Raw genomic sequence first — 18,515 nt, forward strand, 5'->3', positions numbered from 1 at the left:
AAGAACTTTTCCTTGTCTTCTCGGTTCCTGCCATCCTGCAGTGGGGGTTGGGTCCTCTGCAGCCTGACACTATCCATTTTTCTTTAGCTCTGCGCTTATGCTTTTAACAGTAACTGGACACTCAAATATAGAGGTAGCATATACATCAGCGGTCAAAAATATCTACTGAATATCTGTGTCCCAAGGGGTCATTGGGTTGTTCTTCTTTTGAGTATGTCTTTCTGTTGTGATTTTATCCTGCGAACTGCCCTGAGACCGGCATGTACAGGGCGGTATACAAATTTAATAAATAATAATTGTAATAATAATATCTGTGTACCAGGTAATAGGCACAGAAGTAGCATGGGAAAAGGTGGAAAGCCTGCTCCTGTAAGTCCTGTTCAGCCTCATAGATGCCTTGAGGACTTTAAACATGAAATATATGGAATTCTGAATAATTTTGTAATTTTGTAGATTACTGAATATTGCACAGGAAGCCAGCCGTTACCATTCAGGAAACACAAATAGCAATACAGTAAACCAACATCCCTGTTATGCTCCAGGGTCCCCATAAACTAGGACTGATATAAACCTACTTGTTATCTTTTTTGCTATCAGGAAAGATTACTCACAGCATCCGTGTGTTGGCTCATCATCATTCTCAGTAATGACGGCGGCAGCTTGTTGTGGGCATTTAATGCAGCCTTCACTGGCAACATAAAAATGATTCACAGGAGGCTTTGACAATACAGTGCAAGAGGCTGCAACAAAAATGTTTCATTTTGTTGCTGTAGGTCTGGTGTGTGTGTGTTTTTGTATGGGTTGTTGAGAGAGAAAGTATGTGTGTTTCTGTGTAATAAATTCCTTTGGCACAAAAAATGGTAAGAGTAGAATAGGGAGCAAAATTAGCAGAGTTACCAAACGAACTCTTGTGTCCTTTTTAGCAGCTTGATGTGCAAAACCCAGCAGGCAACACTTTTCACACCATGGAAATAAGCATTAGTATCTGCTCTGTCTGAAGATCAAGCTGCTCTTAAAGGTACAGGAGCTCTAGTCACTACAGAGTTGGAAACCACGTCAAAGCAACTAGACTGGTGACTGAGAGTGGCCGCTGAGACCATATAACCCCAGTCCTGAAAGATCTACATTGGCTCCCGGTACTTTTCCGAGCACAATTCAAAATGTTGGTTGTTGTTGTTTAGTCGTTTAGTCGTGTCCGACTCTTCGTGACCCCATGGACCAGAGCACGCCAGGCACAAAGTGTTGGTGCTGACCTTTAAAGCCCTAAACGGCCTCAGCCCAGTATACCTGAAGGAGTGTCTCCACCCCCATCGTTCAGCCCAGACACTGAGGTTTGAAGTTTTATTCTGTTTTTAATGTTCTGTTGGGAGCCACCCAGAGTGGCTGGGAAAACCCAGCCAGATAGGCGGGGTATAAATAAATTATTATTATTATTATTATTATTATTATTATTATTGCTGCTGCTATCTTAAATATGCATGGTCAGGTAATGAAGATATCTTAATATAGACCAGCAACCCTTCAGCCTTTCAAGGCCATCAATTGATCGTCCCTTTGGACATTTATGTTATACATACTGAAGTTGCCTTTCATATTGGAGCTCTTGCTTATGGTCAACCAAGATTTATAATACAGTCATACCTCAGGTTACAGACGCTTCAGGTTGCATTTTTTCGGGTTGTGGACCGCTGAAACCTGGAAGTACTGGAACGGGTTACTTCCGGGTTTCAGTGGTTGTGCATGTGCAGAAGTGCTAAATCACGCTTTGCGGATGTGCAGAGGCACCAAATTGCAATCCGTGCGTGCACAGACACACAGCTGCAGGTTGCGGACTCTGCGGGTTGCGAACGCGCATCCTGCATGGATCACATTCGCAACCCGAGTGTCCACTGTAATGCTCTTTTAAAAAGGTAAAGGGACCCCTGACCGTTAGGTCCAGTCATGGCCGACTCTGGGGTTGCGGTGCTCATCTTGCTTTATTGGCCGAGGGAGCCAGTGTACAGCTTCCAGGTCATGTGGCCAGCATGACTAAGCCACTTCTGGCGAACCGGAGCAGCGCCGTTTACCTTCCCACCAGAGTGGTACCTATTTATCTACTTGCACTTTGACATGCTTTCGAACTGCTAGGTGGGCAGGAGCAGGGACCGAGCAATGGGAGCTCACCCCGTCGCGGGGATTCGAACCGCCGACCTTCTGATTGGCAAGTCCTAGGCTCTGTGGTTTAACCCACAGCGCCACCCGCATCCTGTAATGCTCTTACTCAGTGCTATTTTTTCTAGAGAAAGAGGTGCCAGAACTCACTTCTTCTCTTATAATGGCAATGGTGCCCAGCTGAGAGATGCCGGAACAGAGTTCCCACGAGTTCCAGTTGAAAAAAAAGCCCTGCTCTTACTGCATTTTACAGCATGCACCATATGTTTTGCCCCGAGTGTTTCACTTTTTGCCTTCCCATTCCTTCATAAACCCCTATTTCCTTGCATTTTGCATAACTCAGCAGAAGACTTAGGGAGCAATCTTAACTCCCACCTGGGAGCAGAGCAGCAGGGTTGCACAGAGCGTCAAAGCCACTGCCAGATTTAAGTCCTGCCGTTTACACTGATCAGAGCAGAAGGTGGTTTGGGGGCTGTTTTGTCCCCATTTTTGTGCAACCAGTTCCAGTGAAGTAAAGCGGCCCAGATCAGGCTCATTGTCAGGAGCTGGACTGCTTTATGAACTAGGTAATTCTCAACCATCTCAGCTCCACCTCAAAAATGCCACAGGGGAGAGAACATCACCAGCAATAGCTTCTGTTTGCCCGTGCTTTTGGTGAATGCAGCAAGGACCTCTGTGGTGGTAAATGTTCCCTGCTGGCAGAGCCAGACAAAGGGACACCCCCACCACATCCAAACCCCCTTCAGTGCAGCAGATTGGAGGTTTCAATATCTCTGCCCGTCTCTCGTTCCAAACTCAGACTCATGCCATATGCATTTATCATTCCAATAGAATTATTAAAGTAACAAGATTTCCACTATTGAAATTGAGCTGTGATGCCTCAACTGATTGCTTCAGGATGACCCTTCCTAATTTAGCTTTCACTGTTTTGCTGCCACTCCAAAGTTCAGGATTAAAACAAATACACACACTTGATTATTTGCTGAGCTTAACTGACCTTTCGTGCAGGGTCTGCTTCTTGACCTCCAGAGATTTTAAGGCCCCCCAAACTTTAAGATCCAGGTACTTGCTTAGTCTGCTTCCTAGTAAAGCAAGCTTTGACTTTACCATATAATAGAGCAGGGGTCCTCAAACTTTTTCAGCAGGGGGCCAGTCCACTATCCCTCAGACCTTGTGGGGGGCTGGACTATATTTTGAAAGGGGAAAAATGAATGAGGAACGATGAGTGGCGTGTGAAAGGGCTTCGGGGGGGCTGCTTTAAATGGTGGCTGCTCAAGAGGGGCGCTCAGCCAACCGCAGCTCCTGTGTCTTGTGAGTGGCAGGGGCTGGCACCAACAAAGCCCAGCCCTCTTCCTTCTCTAGGCAAGGTGGGGAGAAGCCAGGAGGAGGGAGGGAGGAGGCACCACCGCCGCCATGTGAAGGAGAGGGAGGGAGTGGGAAAGAACGCATAGACTGGAGATCCATGCGCTGGCGATCCATGTGGCAATTCCTGGACCATCCGCGGGCCGGATTTAGAAGGCAATTGGGCCTGATACAGCCCGCAGACCTTAGTTTGCTGACCCATGTAATAGAGGGACATTCTGCTCAGAGATGACCAGCCAAACAGGTTTCCTCTCCATTGAAAGGAAATGGAATAACAGCTGGCTTTAATAGACACCAGATATTGAGCCATCTGTGTTTTGTATTTACAGTGGAGGACTAAGATTGGAAGAGTAAATACATGGCAGAAAAAAAGGTTCTCTTAGAAGACTCTCTGCTGAACACAATATACAGATTTGTGTGTGTGTGTGTGTGTGTGCACGCACATGCACACACAGCAGAATTAAAGGAAGCAATAAAAACAATACCACTCGAATAGATTTGCAAGGTCAGATGGACTGCTAGCCAACAACCCTTATAAAACAATGAGCAGATATCCCGAACCCATTCACTCAGGCAATTTTCCAAGAGGATATGAAGCCCATTCTGATGAATGACATTTTTAAAAAGAAAGAAATGATAAAGCACCAAAAGAAAATGAGAAATTGCAGACCCATGCTTCTGCCTATTGTACTGCAGGAGAAAGACAACCGTTACCAACGACTTAAAGAAACAACCACCAATATTTTGAACAATTAGTGCATCCAACATTTATAAACACGCGAAAGGAATCAATATAAAATTGGGGGGGGGGGGATTCCTCCCCACTAGTGACCACTTTGGAGAAAGAATGGAGGGCTGAATCCCTTTATCTCCAGGACAATGGGGGGGGGTTGTGGCTCTGAGACAACATCCCAAAGGGCTCCCAAAGTCACCTTCCCCATGCAATTATTCCCCATGCAGTCCCCTCTGCCACTGGCGAAGCTAGTGTTTGCACACTAATGCCAGGAGGGTTCAGTGGTGACAAAGCCATGAGCCATTCTTTGCTGGAGTTGGGTGCTGCTTTCCAAAATTCGTGAATCTGCAAGTGAGGCTACTCATGAGGGGCAGTTGTAAACACCGGCTTTGATCAGGCCTGCTAATAGCCAGGAAGGGGTGGAGCCTCCAATCTGAGCTGCTTCACTGCTGAAGCAACATCTTCTTCCAAGCCCCAAGCTCCATTACAAAGATTGGACAAATGGACAAGGAGCTACTAGTGGGGATCCAACATAACTCTCTTGCCCAGTGTGTCTGCACTCTTTGTTGTTTAGTCGTTTAGTCGTGTCTGACTCTTCGTGACCCCATGGACCAGAGCCCGCCAGGCACTCCTGTCTTCCACTGCCTCCCGCAGTTTGGTCAGACTCATGTTTGTAGCTTCAAGAACACTGTCCAACCATCTCATCCTCTGTCGTCCCCTTCTTCTTGTGCCCTCAATCTTTCCCAACATCAGGGTCTTTTCCAGGGAGTCTTCTCTTCTCATGAGGTGGCCAAAGTATTGGAGTCTCAGCTTCACGATCTGTCCTTCCAGTGAGCACTCAGGGCTGATTTCCTTAAGAATGGATACATTTGATCTTCTTGAAGTCCATGGGACTCTCAAGAGTCTCCTCCAGCACCATAATTCAAAAGCATCAATTCTTCGGCGATCAGCCTTCTTTATGGTCCAGCTCTCACTTCCATACATCACTACTGGGAAAACCATGACTTTAACTATACGGACCTCTGCACTCTAGGGATCCACTTTATTAAACAGAGTAGTTTATAAAGGCCAGACCTTTATAAACGACTTGACAACAAGCAAAATCACCCTAATTTCCTTGTCACGGGAGATCATCGTTCCCATCTTGTCTTCCTCCATCTTGGCACTGCCAGGCATGTTAAGCATCAAAATTGCTGATGAGCTTAGATCTATTAAAAAAAAGAACAGAGTTGGGTATCCTCTACATACTGACAGTTCCCTCTATCCTTCAGGCAATCCCCATGCAGCTCTGTCTTTCAACAGAGGGAAATAGCTGGGAGCTCAGGAGGAATAGCTGGAGCAGGGCTGCCACCAGCCCTCCCTTGCTGTCAAGGTTCAGGCAATCCTTTCCCTCCCCTGGTGGCAGCAAAAAAAAGCAGGTAACAAGAAGAAGTCTTTACCACTGAATTTATTCAGTATTCACAGAGAGAAAGAGAGAGAATGTAGTCCCTATTAAATAATGGTGTCAGGGCCGTCTTTACCCAGGGGTGCAAGGGGTGTGGGGCACCTGGGCGCTGAATTCTGGGGGGCACCAAATGTATACCTACTGTATACCGGTCCCTCTCGATCGGCAGAAGTGAAAAGCAATGGAGCGAAAGTCCCTGCCCCCCTCTTCTGTTATTAAAAGCAGTTCAGTTATTTCTGCTGCGTTGTAGTTACAGGTGAGCAATTTTCTTCCCCCAGAAAAGGTCAACAACTTTAAGTTCACCCCCCTAAAAAATTGGGGGTGGCTAAACTAAATTTGGGGGCACTGGGCAGATCTTTGCACCCTGGCAGCACATATGCTAAAGACGGCCCTGAATGGCGTTGCTCCAAGTAAGCCCAACCTCCTCCATCTCTCTTATCCTACATCATTCCTGTGCCGGCTAATCTGGGCTTTCTGCCTTTGAGCTTTCTGCTCTTCTACTCTCAATGCACACCTAGTCCTTGGAGAGGGGGGCTCAGGAATGCTCTCCAAAGACACTGAGTCTGTCAGCTGTCTCTCCGCCGGTGCTGCTTCTTCCTGTTGTTCCTCTCCCAATATTTCTCAGCTTCTCCCGTCTGCAGACTCTGAACTATGTCCTTCTGCAAACTAATGGTCGAAAACTATTGTCCTCCTGTTCTTGGGAAGGTTCAGAAGAAGGGGGTTGGCCCCCACCATTCCTCCCCAGTCCAACCCCTGACACTTGTACTCCACGGCAACTGGGCACTGTCCCCCTACGCCTAATGATGGGGATGGTGAATGGCCCTGCAACTCCACTGGAGCTACTACTGTCTCATAGAGAAAGTAAAGCCCAGTCAAAAAGGGTCCTCATGGTGATGTAGTTTACCCTTTCACCTTCACAGACGGAATGAAATCTGGAGAATCGTTTTGCCTACAAAAAACAAAGAGTTGGTTGTGATCCATATTCTAATGAAATGCAAATGTTATGTGAATTATTGCATATCCAATATGTGGACATCTCTGTTTACTCTGCAATGCAACATTTTCTGTGGTTGCTATATTCATGCAATCCTTGGGTGGCCAAGAGGCAGAAACAACCCTAAAGAAAACTGCTGGGCTGGTGAGGAGAGATTGGTGGCTTTCTGACACCTTTCTGGTGCCTTAGGTGGGCTGGCTCAAACTGTTGTTTCAGAGGCGTTACAAGGTGATGTGTGGATTTGCTAGGTCATTGGAGGAAGGGAAGAAACTGTACAATGGAACAGGGAAATATGAAGAACGCTGAGGTCCTCGTCCATTAGAACTCCTGTTCAATGTCTCCTAAGTCACAGGCAGCAAGTCCTGAGATTCTCAAGGCAAAGTTTTGATGTGTCTGATTCCTTACATGACTATAGCCTGAGTGTTACATGAGTCTTCACCCCAGAACCCTCCTTTGTGCTGCTAGCCTTAGATGCCTGAGAGATGCTAGATTATAATCATGGAACTATGGCATCTTGGGAAAGATAAAGGAATGACTCTGAACATTGCAATGTACACACATCAAAACTTTGCCTTGAAAATCTCAGGACTTGCTACCTGTTATTTTAGTGCAGTGGGATATAGGCTAGGCCAAGGATGGGGGAACTTGATGCCCTTCAGATGTTAGTGGAATCCCATCAGTTCCAGCCAACGTGGTCAATGGTCAGGGATGTTGGGAGGAAGAGTCCAGCAACCTATGGAGGGCCACACAGGTTCCCCAGCATAAAGTGCAACTACAGATGTTCACTTTCAGTCTTGTTACTCATGAATGGTAGTGATGAGCTTCCCTCAGAATTGGACTCTTCAAACTCAATCTGCCAGCAAAGCAGAATAGAACCTAGTGGATTTTCGGTGGAGCATGGATAACTGAGAGTTGATTGACTTTCCAAACTGCCTACCAGACAAAGAAAGAGAGAGAAATATAAAGTACTGGCCAGTGGCTAACCCTATTCAGATGTCCTCTTTGGACTGGACCACTCCCACTCTCCATTCCAGGCTGTGTTAGGCTCTGCTTCCAGGTTAACCCTCATGTGCTACATTTATGTGATTCCACTGACTAGCAGGGGTGGCCATCTCCCAAGAGACTGTGATCTACTTACAGAATTAAATACTGGCAGTGATCTACCGCCATTTTGGGGGGGTTCAGGTCAAAGTTGTTGAGCATTTTTTAGGGAGGAGGAAAACCCCATTTTTAAGGGTATTGGGGGAGGAAGAAAAACAGCCTATCACCAACAAATCACTGAGGAAAAACAGCCTCACTGAGTAAACTCCTTCTTCCTTTCTGCCCTTCATTGGAGGGCAGGGCCAGATTCGATTTTTACCAACGATCAAGAAAGGGACCCAGCGATCGACCACGATCTACCAAAACCTCGTGGGGATCTACCAGTAGATTGCGATCGACCTGTTGGACATCCCTGGACTAAGGTATGCCTCAAGTCTCCTTTGGGATTGAGTTTCCCAGCATTCAGTTTTAACACTTGTCTCGTCCCAATAGTGCCAAAAGCTGTTCTTGCAGTCAGTTGTCAACATGTGAAGAAAGTCAGGTCTACGTTTCTAACAATGATTCTGCTGTTTCATACTTCCCCGTGCAACCTGAGAGCTAAATGAGAAAATAAGTAAAACTCTGAGCTAACCAGGAAGCCAAATTTTGTACCAGATCCCCAGGAAAAAAAAATCTGCAGCACTCCTGCATTCTTCTTAGGATCCCTTCCAAGTCAGAAATCTGAAACTGGTGCCGACTCCAAAATTAGCTTAGAGTCAATTTACTTTACGGGAAAATATCCAAAAGGACATGGTTACATATTGACATTGCCTCCCATTTGCAGCTTATAATGCAGTAATTTAGATGGGAATTAAATTACAGGCCAATATAAATGAGGCTGCCAAATCTAGTAGAGTGCTCCTTGCAAAATGAACTTTGAAAGACCGCACTGGGCCCATGTATATACAAATATCGTCTGATGAGCAGGGCAGATGTAGGAAAGCATCCCTTCCAGATTTTATAATGACAAAATTGAGTGCTTGGACATTTGGCCTTCTCAGTATTAGTGCCTTCAGTCCCTTGTACTGTTTTGTTGATGCTGCCCTTCCTTTGCTGGTTTCTGCCTTAAAAATTACACATTGCTGTTCTTAACTTGCTGCACCATGATTGGCTGCCTAAATTATACAGTAAGCCTACTTGGCTTTCCCAGATACTCTCTGTATCAGGGGTCTCAGGGGTTGAAAAAAACAGGTTAGGAGAACTGGAATGCAGTTACTCATAATAATAATAATAATAATAATAATTTATACCCAGCCCTCCCCGGCCAGAGCCAGGCTCAGGGCGGCTAACACCAGTAAAATTACAATAAACACATAATGGGGGGGGGACCAATTTAAAATACAGCCTCATTTTAATAATAGCCCATAGATCAAAACCATAAGGGGAGGGAAACATAAGGGTCAGACTGAGTCCAAACCAAAGGCCAGGCGGAACAGCTCTGTCTTGCAGGCCCTGCGGAAAGATGTCAAGTCCCGCAGGGCCCTAGTCTCTTGTGACAGAGCGTTCCACCAAGTCGGGGCCAGTACCGAAAAGACCCTGGCCCTAGTTGAGACCAATCTAGCCACCTTGTGACTTGGGACCTCCAAAGTGTTGTCATTTGTAGACCTTAAGGTCCTCCGCGGGGCATACCAGGAGAGGCGGTCCCATAGGTACATGGGTCCTAGGCCGCATAGGGCTTTAAAGGTCAAAACCAGCACCTTAAACCTGACCCTGTACTCCACTGGGAGCCAGTGCAGTTATTAAGACACAAACAGAGTCCTGGCAGGCCAAAAACCTATCTAGTCCAGCATCCTGTTTCTAACAGTGACAAACCAGATTATAGGGACAGAACTACCTAAATTGTATAGAAACTTATTTATGTATGCTACTGCAGCGGCAAGAATGTTACTCGCCCCAAAATGGAAAGAAGCAGAAGTCTTAGCGCAAGAAGATGGATACAAAAACTTGTGGAATATACAGAAATGGCAAAACTTACCAGAAGAGTAAGAAATCAAGATAACAAACTTTTTCTTATAAAAGAATGGAAATGGCTTATTGAATATTTACAGATAAATTGTAAGCAGATAAAAACACTGGCAGGATTGTTGTAATAACCTGCAGTTTCATAAGACTATATGTTTAAAGAAGATAAATAAATGAGTAAGTTAAGTTAATTTGGATATGCAGAAGAGATTAAAAATAAATTTAAGGAACCGCAGAAAGGGGGGGGGGAGGAAGTCAAGTTTTAAAATGTCAAAATGATTGTAAAATCTGTGAAATGTATATATCTGAAAAGTATATTAAAAAAAAATAATAATAATGACAAACCAGATGTCTGTGGGAAGCCCATAAGAAGGGCTTGAGTGCGAGAACACTCTCTTCACTTGTGATCCCCAACAACCAGTATTCCGAAGTAGAACAAATGGATTGTGGCTGGTATCCATTCATAAACATATCCTCCATGGATTGGCACTCCTGTCTTCCACTGCCTCCCGCAGTCTGGTCAAACTCATGCTGGTAGCTTCGAGAACACTGTCCAACCATCTCGTCCTCTGTCATCCCCTTCTACTTGTGCCCTCCATCTTTCCCAACATCAGGGTCTTTTCCAGGGAGTCTTCTCTTCTATCATATCCCCCCCTAAGTTGTGATGTAGGTCTTGGTCCTACTGTTTTGGTTGCCCTGGCCTTCTTTCCGCATGGACTCTTGGGCTTTTTTCGGACTTTTCCTGTGGATTGAGTCTGGCCTATGCCTGGGTATGAGCTCCATGAATATGTCCTTGACAAGTGATGAAAGTGAAAGAAATAGATACCCCAAAATGAATTCATAACCCTACAAATTGCCCTTTGTGACTTTGGATGGTGGACATTCTATTAACACTCTTGGGTCATGTCAGCATTCTCTCTGGTCATGTGTCAGGTTTGGGGGAATTGGCTTCTTCCCCCCGTGGCAGTAGAAAAGAAGATTAATGAGAGGAACGTCTTACCAGTTAGAATCTTAAGTGCGCTGGTTGCTAGGTATGCAGAGTTTTCTGAGCAGAGGGTGGGTATTGGCCACATTACTGTTGATGTCACAAAGCCATGAGTATTGGGTAAGGTGTTTGTGACAGAGGAAGCAGCAAACGTGATGGAGACAGCAACTGTACAACAGACCTCAATGGGCAGAGTGTGAGGATGCAACCGTAAGCGTCAGAACTGGCAGAAAGAGGGTGCAATTGGTTGGCTAAGAAAGGTGGTGCTTTGGTGAAGTGCAGGACCAGCTCCAGATATGAAGAGGCTTGAGTTTAGTGGTCCATTGGTGGCCCCTGGAAGGCTCACCTGGTGATGGGGGCGGTAGGCAGCAGCACTCAGAGCAGTGCTCGAAATGATGTCAGGAGCATTGTGGGAAATTAAAATGGCTGCTAAAATTAGGCTGCTCATGTCAGACAAAGACAAATTATTTTAAGGGGGGGGTGGCCAGGGACCATTATCAGCAATGGGGTCTGCTGGGATGCTGTCAGGCTTCAGGGAATCAGCTTTCTCCCCTTGTGGCAGTAGATGAGAAGATCAAAGAAAGGAACATCTTACCAATTAGAATCTTTAATAATCACAGTGAGAGAACAAAGAACCCATCTCCTAGAAATGGCGGTGCTCCCAATTAAGGGTCACTCCCCCACTCTGTCCCTACATCACTCCTACATCTTGTAACCTGGGCTTGTACCCTCTGCGCTTTCTGTTCTGAGACTTTCTGAGCTCTTCTCGGCTTTGGAGAGGGCAGTGGAGGAATGCTGTCCAGAGACTGTGAATCTGTTAACCCTCTCCCTCCCAGTGTTTCTTCTTCTTCTAGTTGTTCCCCACCCAGTATTTCCCAGCTTCTGCCTTCTGAACTATGCCCCACTGCAAACCACTGTTCCAAATCTACGCTGTCTTCCTGTTCCTGGGAAGATTTAGGAACAGGGGGAGGGGGTGGCTCCCACCATTCTTCCTCAGCACAGTCCCTGACATCATGTGAGTATTCTGTTTCTGAACCTCCCTTCCCTATAAGGTCCCATGGTGGGCTACCAGGTACTAGATAGGGCTAGCAGTTGGCCCTGGGTCTTTATTGATCCTTACCTGAATGATGATCAGATAGAAGGAAGGAAACACAGTTGTCACTGCACTTGTGGTTTCAGGATTCAGGTACATACCCATTTCCTTTCGAGGAAACCCCATCACACTCAATGGGGGTTGTTGCTGAATAACTTCATATAGGATTGCCTTGCCACAGTGGCATAGGATAGTTTGCCAGTGCCCAGGGCCGCAGGGAGTGGGTGGAAGGGAAACAGACAGAGAATGCATGTGCCTAATAGCTTCTGCGCCTCCCAGGAAATCGCAGCTGCGGAGATAAGAAAAGAAGCCATTCCATTGTCTGGAGAGATCATTTCCTGGTTCACATGGAGAAGTTGTTTTCAATGGAGCCCAGCAACAAAAGCATACAGCTGTATTGAGGCAGCACCGGGTGTCGAATTTTTGCACCCCTAACAATATTGCATCCGGGGCAACTGCCCCAGTGTCCCTCCAAGCCACGCCACTGCTCTGCCAGATTCTTACAGGGTGAGTGAGATATCCCTGCGAGAAGAAGCTTCATTGCCGCTAGGGATAAGTGTGGTTTGGGCCGCAATGGCAAACACCACATAATGCATGAACCAGTCACATTACAGCGGGTGGCGCTGTGGTCTAAACACTGAGCCTTTTGGGCTTGCTGATCGAAAGGTCAGCGGTTTGAATCCCCACAACGGGGTGAGCTCCCATTGGTCTGTCCCAGCTCCTGCCAACCTAGCAGTTCGAAAGCACGCCAGTGCAAGTAGATAAATAGGTGCCACGGGGGGCCACTAGGGGCACATTGGAAGATGGCCGACAATACCATCTCTCCGACCCACACGGGGTAATTAAGAGGCTGTTATGGGAGTAGGCAACCCCCCTTGTTGCCCCAAGGAAATGGGGAACACTGCCCTTGCCTGCTGTGCCCATAAATCACCCCCTAATTCGAAAGAAGGGGGTGAGGGCCCTAGGCAGAATGCTCCCGTGTGGACATCGGCTCTCCTGGACGCTGTCTCTGATCGCGCACTAGTTGCAGCAATTTGGAATAATTAATTACAAAAGAAGCAAATGCACATATTTCAAGTGAAGAAGGGGAGTGAAGTCTGCTAATTTAAGTGGCCTCTGCGAAAGAAGACGACGGGCTGGAGAAACAGGAATATTTTACGATGAAGATACACCAAAGGCGGGGTATGTTGACAACGGGGCTGAATGGGGGGGGACCTTTTTTTACTTTCCTTCTATGTGATTTACAAGAACCCCTCCTCATTAGAACCGTCGGTTGAACTGACCCAAGCAGGATGATTAAGGTCTGTGTGGAGATAAACTTTAACCAAAAGTATGCTTTATGGAGACCGAGAAGCAATAAGAGCTTTTGGGAATGGCGCAGCAATTAATTTGGAGTCGCCATCTTGCCAAAGGATTTATAGCCGGGAGGAAGAACGGATTTGTTTTCAGACTGCATTCCTAGTGAATCTCCTCAGAGGTTTTGAGAAAGAAGGCAGATTGGTGAAGATTAATGAAGCTAAGACTGTTTTGATGTATGGAAGTGATGTTATATGGAAAACGTCTGGATATGGCTACTGGATTAAAAAAATATATATCCACGCAGGATTACAAACTGTTCTAACCAGCTTGCGGAGACTATCAGAGGTCACAAAGAGAAAGGAAAGATATATGAAAATAACAACAAGAGATGTGGAAAAATAATAAGAAAGGACTGGATAGTACTGTGAACATCATAAGGTTAGATTTGTGGACATTAAAACAGCAGTAAGAAGCAAGAAGTTGATTGGATCCCTTCGGAACTTGAAATATGGGTACCCCCAACAAAAATTTAAAATTTGGCTGTGTAATTTGGAATTTATGTAATTTGGTTTGATTTGATGTGATTGGTCTGTTAATAAAAAATTATTCTTAAAAAAAAAAAAGATAAATAGGTGCCACTGCGGCAGGAAGGTAAAAGGCGTTTCCGTGCGCTCTGGTTTCCATCACTGTGTCCCATTGCGCCAGAAGTGGTTTGTCATGCTGGCCACAAGCTGTCCATGGACAATCTCCGGCTCCCTTGGCCTGAAAGCGAGATGAACTCTGCAACCCCATACATGCCTTTGACTGGACTTAACCGTCCAGGGGTCCTTTTACCTTTTACCACCTCATAGATCTCACTTATTTTGGCAGCGGAGAGCATTGTTGAATTTTGCTAAGTTTTACTGCACCTGAGTCAAGGGAGACAGCCTTGAGATGAAGGGCGAAGTGTTAAGGCTAGCGTTAGGAACAGATACAGATTAGGGACTAATTGCATTGTCTAGAACTGTGCATGAAATAAACATGCTTCAGATTGAATCCAACATATTTTAATGATGTTTGCCAGACACTGTTATGCTGCCAAGGCCCTTGAATATGTCATTTAAAATATTTCTTTATTTTGCGTTTGAAGGACTCCTTTGATTATGTTACTGGGGGAAGAGTTTACATGCACAAAAATACAATTAGGAGTAATTTCTGTTTTATCTCAGCATGACTAGTTTATCATAATGTTTGCAATTTGCTGAGCAATGTCTCTCTTTCATAAGCTCTGGGGCTATTTGCAGCTGATCATAATATTTTAGAGAAGATTTCATAAACTGGCCCTGCTGTGCCGGCAAACACACACTCACTCACCACCGTTTAAATGAGGATGTACTATAAAGGAACTCTAAATGCTCTCATAAACCCGTTGAGAATACTCTTGCAATAAAGTTCGCATTTTAAAAGATGACTTTGTTAGAAGCGGGGAAAGTCAGCAAGGTTGAACACAACAAAAAGCCTTCCCAACAGTGTGCTATTGTCAGTGGGACAGAGGACACCCCTGTACTCTCACTTTTGCATAAGCCCCCCCCCCCCTCTTTTGGCTAAATTCTGGTTTGTGCTCTTTTGTCAGGCCAGAGGATCCAAACCTCCATGGTAGATTGACAGGAATGGATAATACAAGGAAAGTTCTTACCAATGTTTTTTATTCAATATTCACAGAGAGAGGCTTAGACATGCAGCCTCTTGGAGTAATGGCGTTTCTCCTAATAATTCTCCACACACACCCTTCTCTCCTACTTCCTCATTCGTCAACAACACAACCCCTGTTACGGTTGCCGCTTAGGCACATCTGTCTCCAAGCTCTTTGCTCTCCTACTTTCAATGCTTGCTGGGTTCTGGGAAGGGGAGGTCTGGAATGCTTCCCAGAGATAATGTGTCACCCAACTGCTCTGCCTCCTCCTCCTCCTCCTCCTCCTCTCTCATTAATTCCCAACTTTCCCCCTCACCACTGTTGCAAATCTAGACTGTTTTCCTCTTCTCTGGAGGGATCAGGCTGGGGAGGCAGTCTCCACCATTCCTCCTCTGTCCAGTCTCTGATGACATCTTTGCACAATAAGAGTGCATCTTAATAACCCATCACAAATAAAGCATGCACCCTGCAATAAATAGGGCTCCGTTTACGTGGGTGAGGAACTCCCAGACTGTGGCTAGATTCAGCCCTTGGTGCCTTTGGATTTGGATCATAGAATTGTAGAGTTGGAAGGGAACCTGAGGATCATCTCGACCAACCCCCTGCAATGCAGGAATATGCAGCTGTCCCATACAGGAATCGAACCTGCAACCTTGGCATTATCAGCACCACGCTCCAACCAACTGAGCTACCTGCCTGGGGCCTCTTCACTCCTGCCTCCACTCCATGTGGCAATTAGGCTTAGAAATAAAGGTCCCATTGCTTCTGGTGCAACAGAACACTGTGATGGAAACCAGAGCACACGGAAACGCCGTTTACCTTCCTGCCGCAGTGGTACCTATTTATCTTCTTGTACTGGTGTGCTTTCGAACAGCTAGGTTGGCAGGAGCTGGGACAGAGCAACGGGAGCTCACCCCGTCATGGGGATTCGAACTGCCGACCTTCTGATCAGCAAGCCCAAGAGGCTCAGTGGTTTAAACCACAGCGCCACCCTTCACCCAAATAGGGCAACCCTCACCCTATCCCTCTCAGAGCAATCAGCCTTAGCAAAAAGAGACTCATTTGTAGGAACGGGACCTTTATTTTAAGAAAGTCTAAATGCAGGGGGGCAAAGCTGACGTGTGCATCCTGCAAGGTTGACCCAAAGGTACTTGTCGGTCTTTGGAAAGCATTTCAAAACTTTGGCCAGTACAAAATTCAGCCGGGTCATTTTTGACCAGGATTGACTTTATGAAGCCTTTGACTACTCTCTTATATCAATTCCACTTACTTCCAGTCCACTCCCCAACACAGGTCTATTAATTTCAATGGGTCTATTATGAGTAAAATTTAGTTGAGTACAACCCTATGTGCCAATACTCCTATGCTTTGAGTTACAACTCCCATCAGCCCCACATAGCACCAGGTTGAAGAAGGCTTGGCTTAGGCAAACATATCATGTTTCCAATAAACACCCCCTTTCCCGAACAATGGTTAAATATAGATTTGAGAAATACCATAACTATGACTTACTGGACAGTAAAGAATGCAATATTTTTTCCTCAGGTCTCCAGTTGCCCCTGATTACTTTTCCAAGCAATGTCCTTTGACTCTGTACCCTCAGGAACTCAGTGACTCCTCTGACCTTAAACCAATTAAATTTTATTTGGCACCCTTGAGCAGATCTGTAGTCACAACAGGAACAATTATTCAGCGGCAGGGGACCTGGAATGTTTTTCTTTGCTTGTTGGCTAAGATCCTACTTAATAACTAAAATACAGCAACGCTATGGAAGAGGAAAGCCTTCTTCATCTTCTGATAGTAGCGTGGCAAGACTTCAAAGAGGATCACGAATGTCTGTTGAGGTATTAAGAAAAAGAGGTAAGGCAATTATAGCCTGCCATTCAGTGCTATTCAGGCGAGTTTTCTGTTTCCTTTATTAAGAAAACAAAAGGTGCAGGCTTTTGTTCCTATTGGGTGAGCGAATGGGGAATGCTAAAGCATTTTATTTGAGTTACAAATCAGTGAGGTAACAGTTGAAGATGGTGACATATTTTGTGTTCCCTTACAGTCTGCACACAAAGTGAGCCTCTGTAACACACCTCTGGGGGAACTTTCATTCTCGCAACCTTGGATACAACCTTCATACAATACACACACACATTCTTTTTCTACACAGCTGACCCCAGATCATTATTGTTGTTTTTCTGAAATCATTTTTATTTCATTTTACAAATATACATTTATAACAATCCAAATGCATATCCATATATGGAGATTATTCTGAATCTCAAGACTTCCCCCCATCTCCTCCGTGGTTCCTATTCTCAACATTTACAACTGCATATTGAGGCTCCAATACTTTGGCCACCTCATGAGAAGAGAAGACTCCCTGGAAAAGACCCTGATGTTGGGAAAGATGGAGGGCACAAGGAGAAGGGGATGACAGAGGACGAGATGGTTGGACAGTGTTCTCGAAGCTACCAGCTTGAGTTTGACCAAACTGCGGGAGGCAGTGGAAGACAGGCGTGCCTGGCGTGCTCTGGTCCATGGGGGTCACGAAGAGTCGGACACGACTAAACAACTAAACAACAACAACAACATTATTCCATAATCTATATTTTGTATCCATCCATATTATCCATAGTATTTGTTACATTACAAATGGGATTAAAACCCTGCTAATGTTTTCATCTTCTTACAGCGGTCTCTTAAATTATAATTTTTTCCGATTCTTTTTTAAAGTTTTTGTCTTCTGGGTTCCTGAGCTTTCCAGTCAGCTTTGCCATTTTGGCATAGTCCATCAGTTTGTTTGCCATTCCTCCCTGGTAGCGACTCTTCTTTCCATCCCTGGGCTGGTAGCATCCAAATGGCTGTTGTTACACACACAAAAATTCTGTTCTGCTCCTTTGGAATGTTGGTACCTACAATTCCTAATAGAAAAGCTTCTGGGGGTTTTTAAACAAAAGTTATTTTAAACATTTTTTTTCCTTTATTTCACTATACATCATCTCCCAGAAAGCTTTTATTACCTTACACAAGCACCACATATGATAAAAAGTACCTTCTTTTTCTTCACATTTCCTGCAGGTTTTTGTTTTTTTTAAATGATATTTATTAAGGTTTCAATAAAAAATTAAACAGAAAAACATAAACGAAAAATACACAATTCAAAAAAACACAATACATAGTCCAAAAAAGAAAAGGGAAAAAAAGAACAAAGAAAAAACAAAATACAAAACAGAAAGAACAATTAAAAACAGTATCACCTTTTCGTTTCCCTCTTTAAATTAACTTGTTTTCTGGACCTCTTCATACCTCCCTTTTTTGTATTCCAGTTCAAATTGTTTGTCCAGCAATTTCTTTCCCTCTTTTTTAATCCCAATCTTTAATCTTAATATAATATAACATTAAAATTTTACCTCTTAAAAGCCAAATTTCCATTTCCTTAAACTTCTTTAATCCTAATCCTTAATCTTAGTTTATCTATAACTTTAAATCCTGTATAGCTGGAAACCACTCATTTTCAATCCAACATCACTCTACCATTCTTTGATTTTACAGTGTTTCTGTAGATAATCTTTGAATTTCTTCCAATCTTCCTCCACCGACTCTTCTCCCTGGTCACGGATTCTACCAGTCATTTCCGCCAGTTCCATATAGTCCATTAGTTTCATCTGCCATTCCTCCAGTGTGGGAAGTTCTTGTGTCTTCCAATACTTTGCAATGAGTATTCTTGCTGCTGTTGTTGCATACATAAA

At 44.8% G+C, this 18,515-nt stretch overlaps 1 long non-coding RNA gene across 2 annotated transcripts; it reads left to right on the forward strand.

Moving 5' to 3' along the window:
• The first annotated feature begins 10,835 nt into the window (after positions 1-10,835).
• Positions 10,836-17,345, forward strand: LOC308466322. 2 transcript variants are annotated; one of them, XR_013980748.1, is made up of 3 exons: positions 10,836-11,726; positions 12,084-12,311; positions 16,321-16,434. It is a non-coding gene; the product is annotated as an uncharacterized lncRNA (long non-coding RNA). The 2 variants fall into 2 exon arrangements; XR_013980749.1 differs by lacking the exon at positions 10,836-11,726 and adding an exon at positions 16,826-17,345 and having other exon boundaries at positions 11,734-12,311; positions 16,321-16,635.
• The last annotated feature ends 1,170 nt before the right edge of the window (positions 17,346-18,515 follow it).

The sequence above is a fragment of the Podarcis pityusensis genome (genome assembly GCF_964106645.2).
Source record: "Podarcis pityusensis genome assembly, chromosome: 17".
In the NCBI taxonomy this organism is placed as follows: domain Eukaryota; kingdom Metazoa; phylum Chordata; class Lepidosauria; order Squamata; family Lacertidae; genus Podarcis; species Podarcis pityusensis.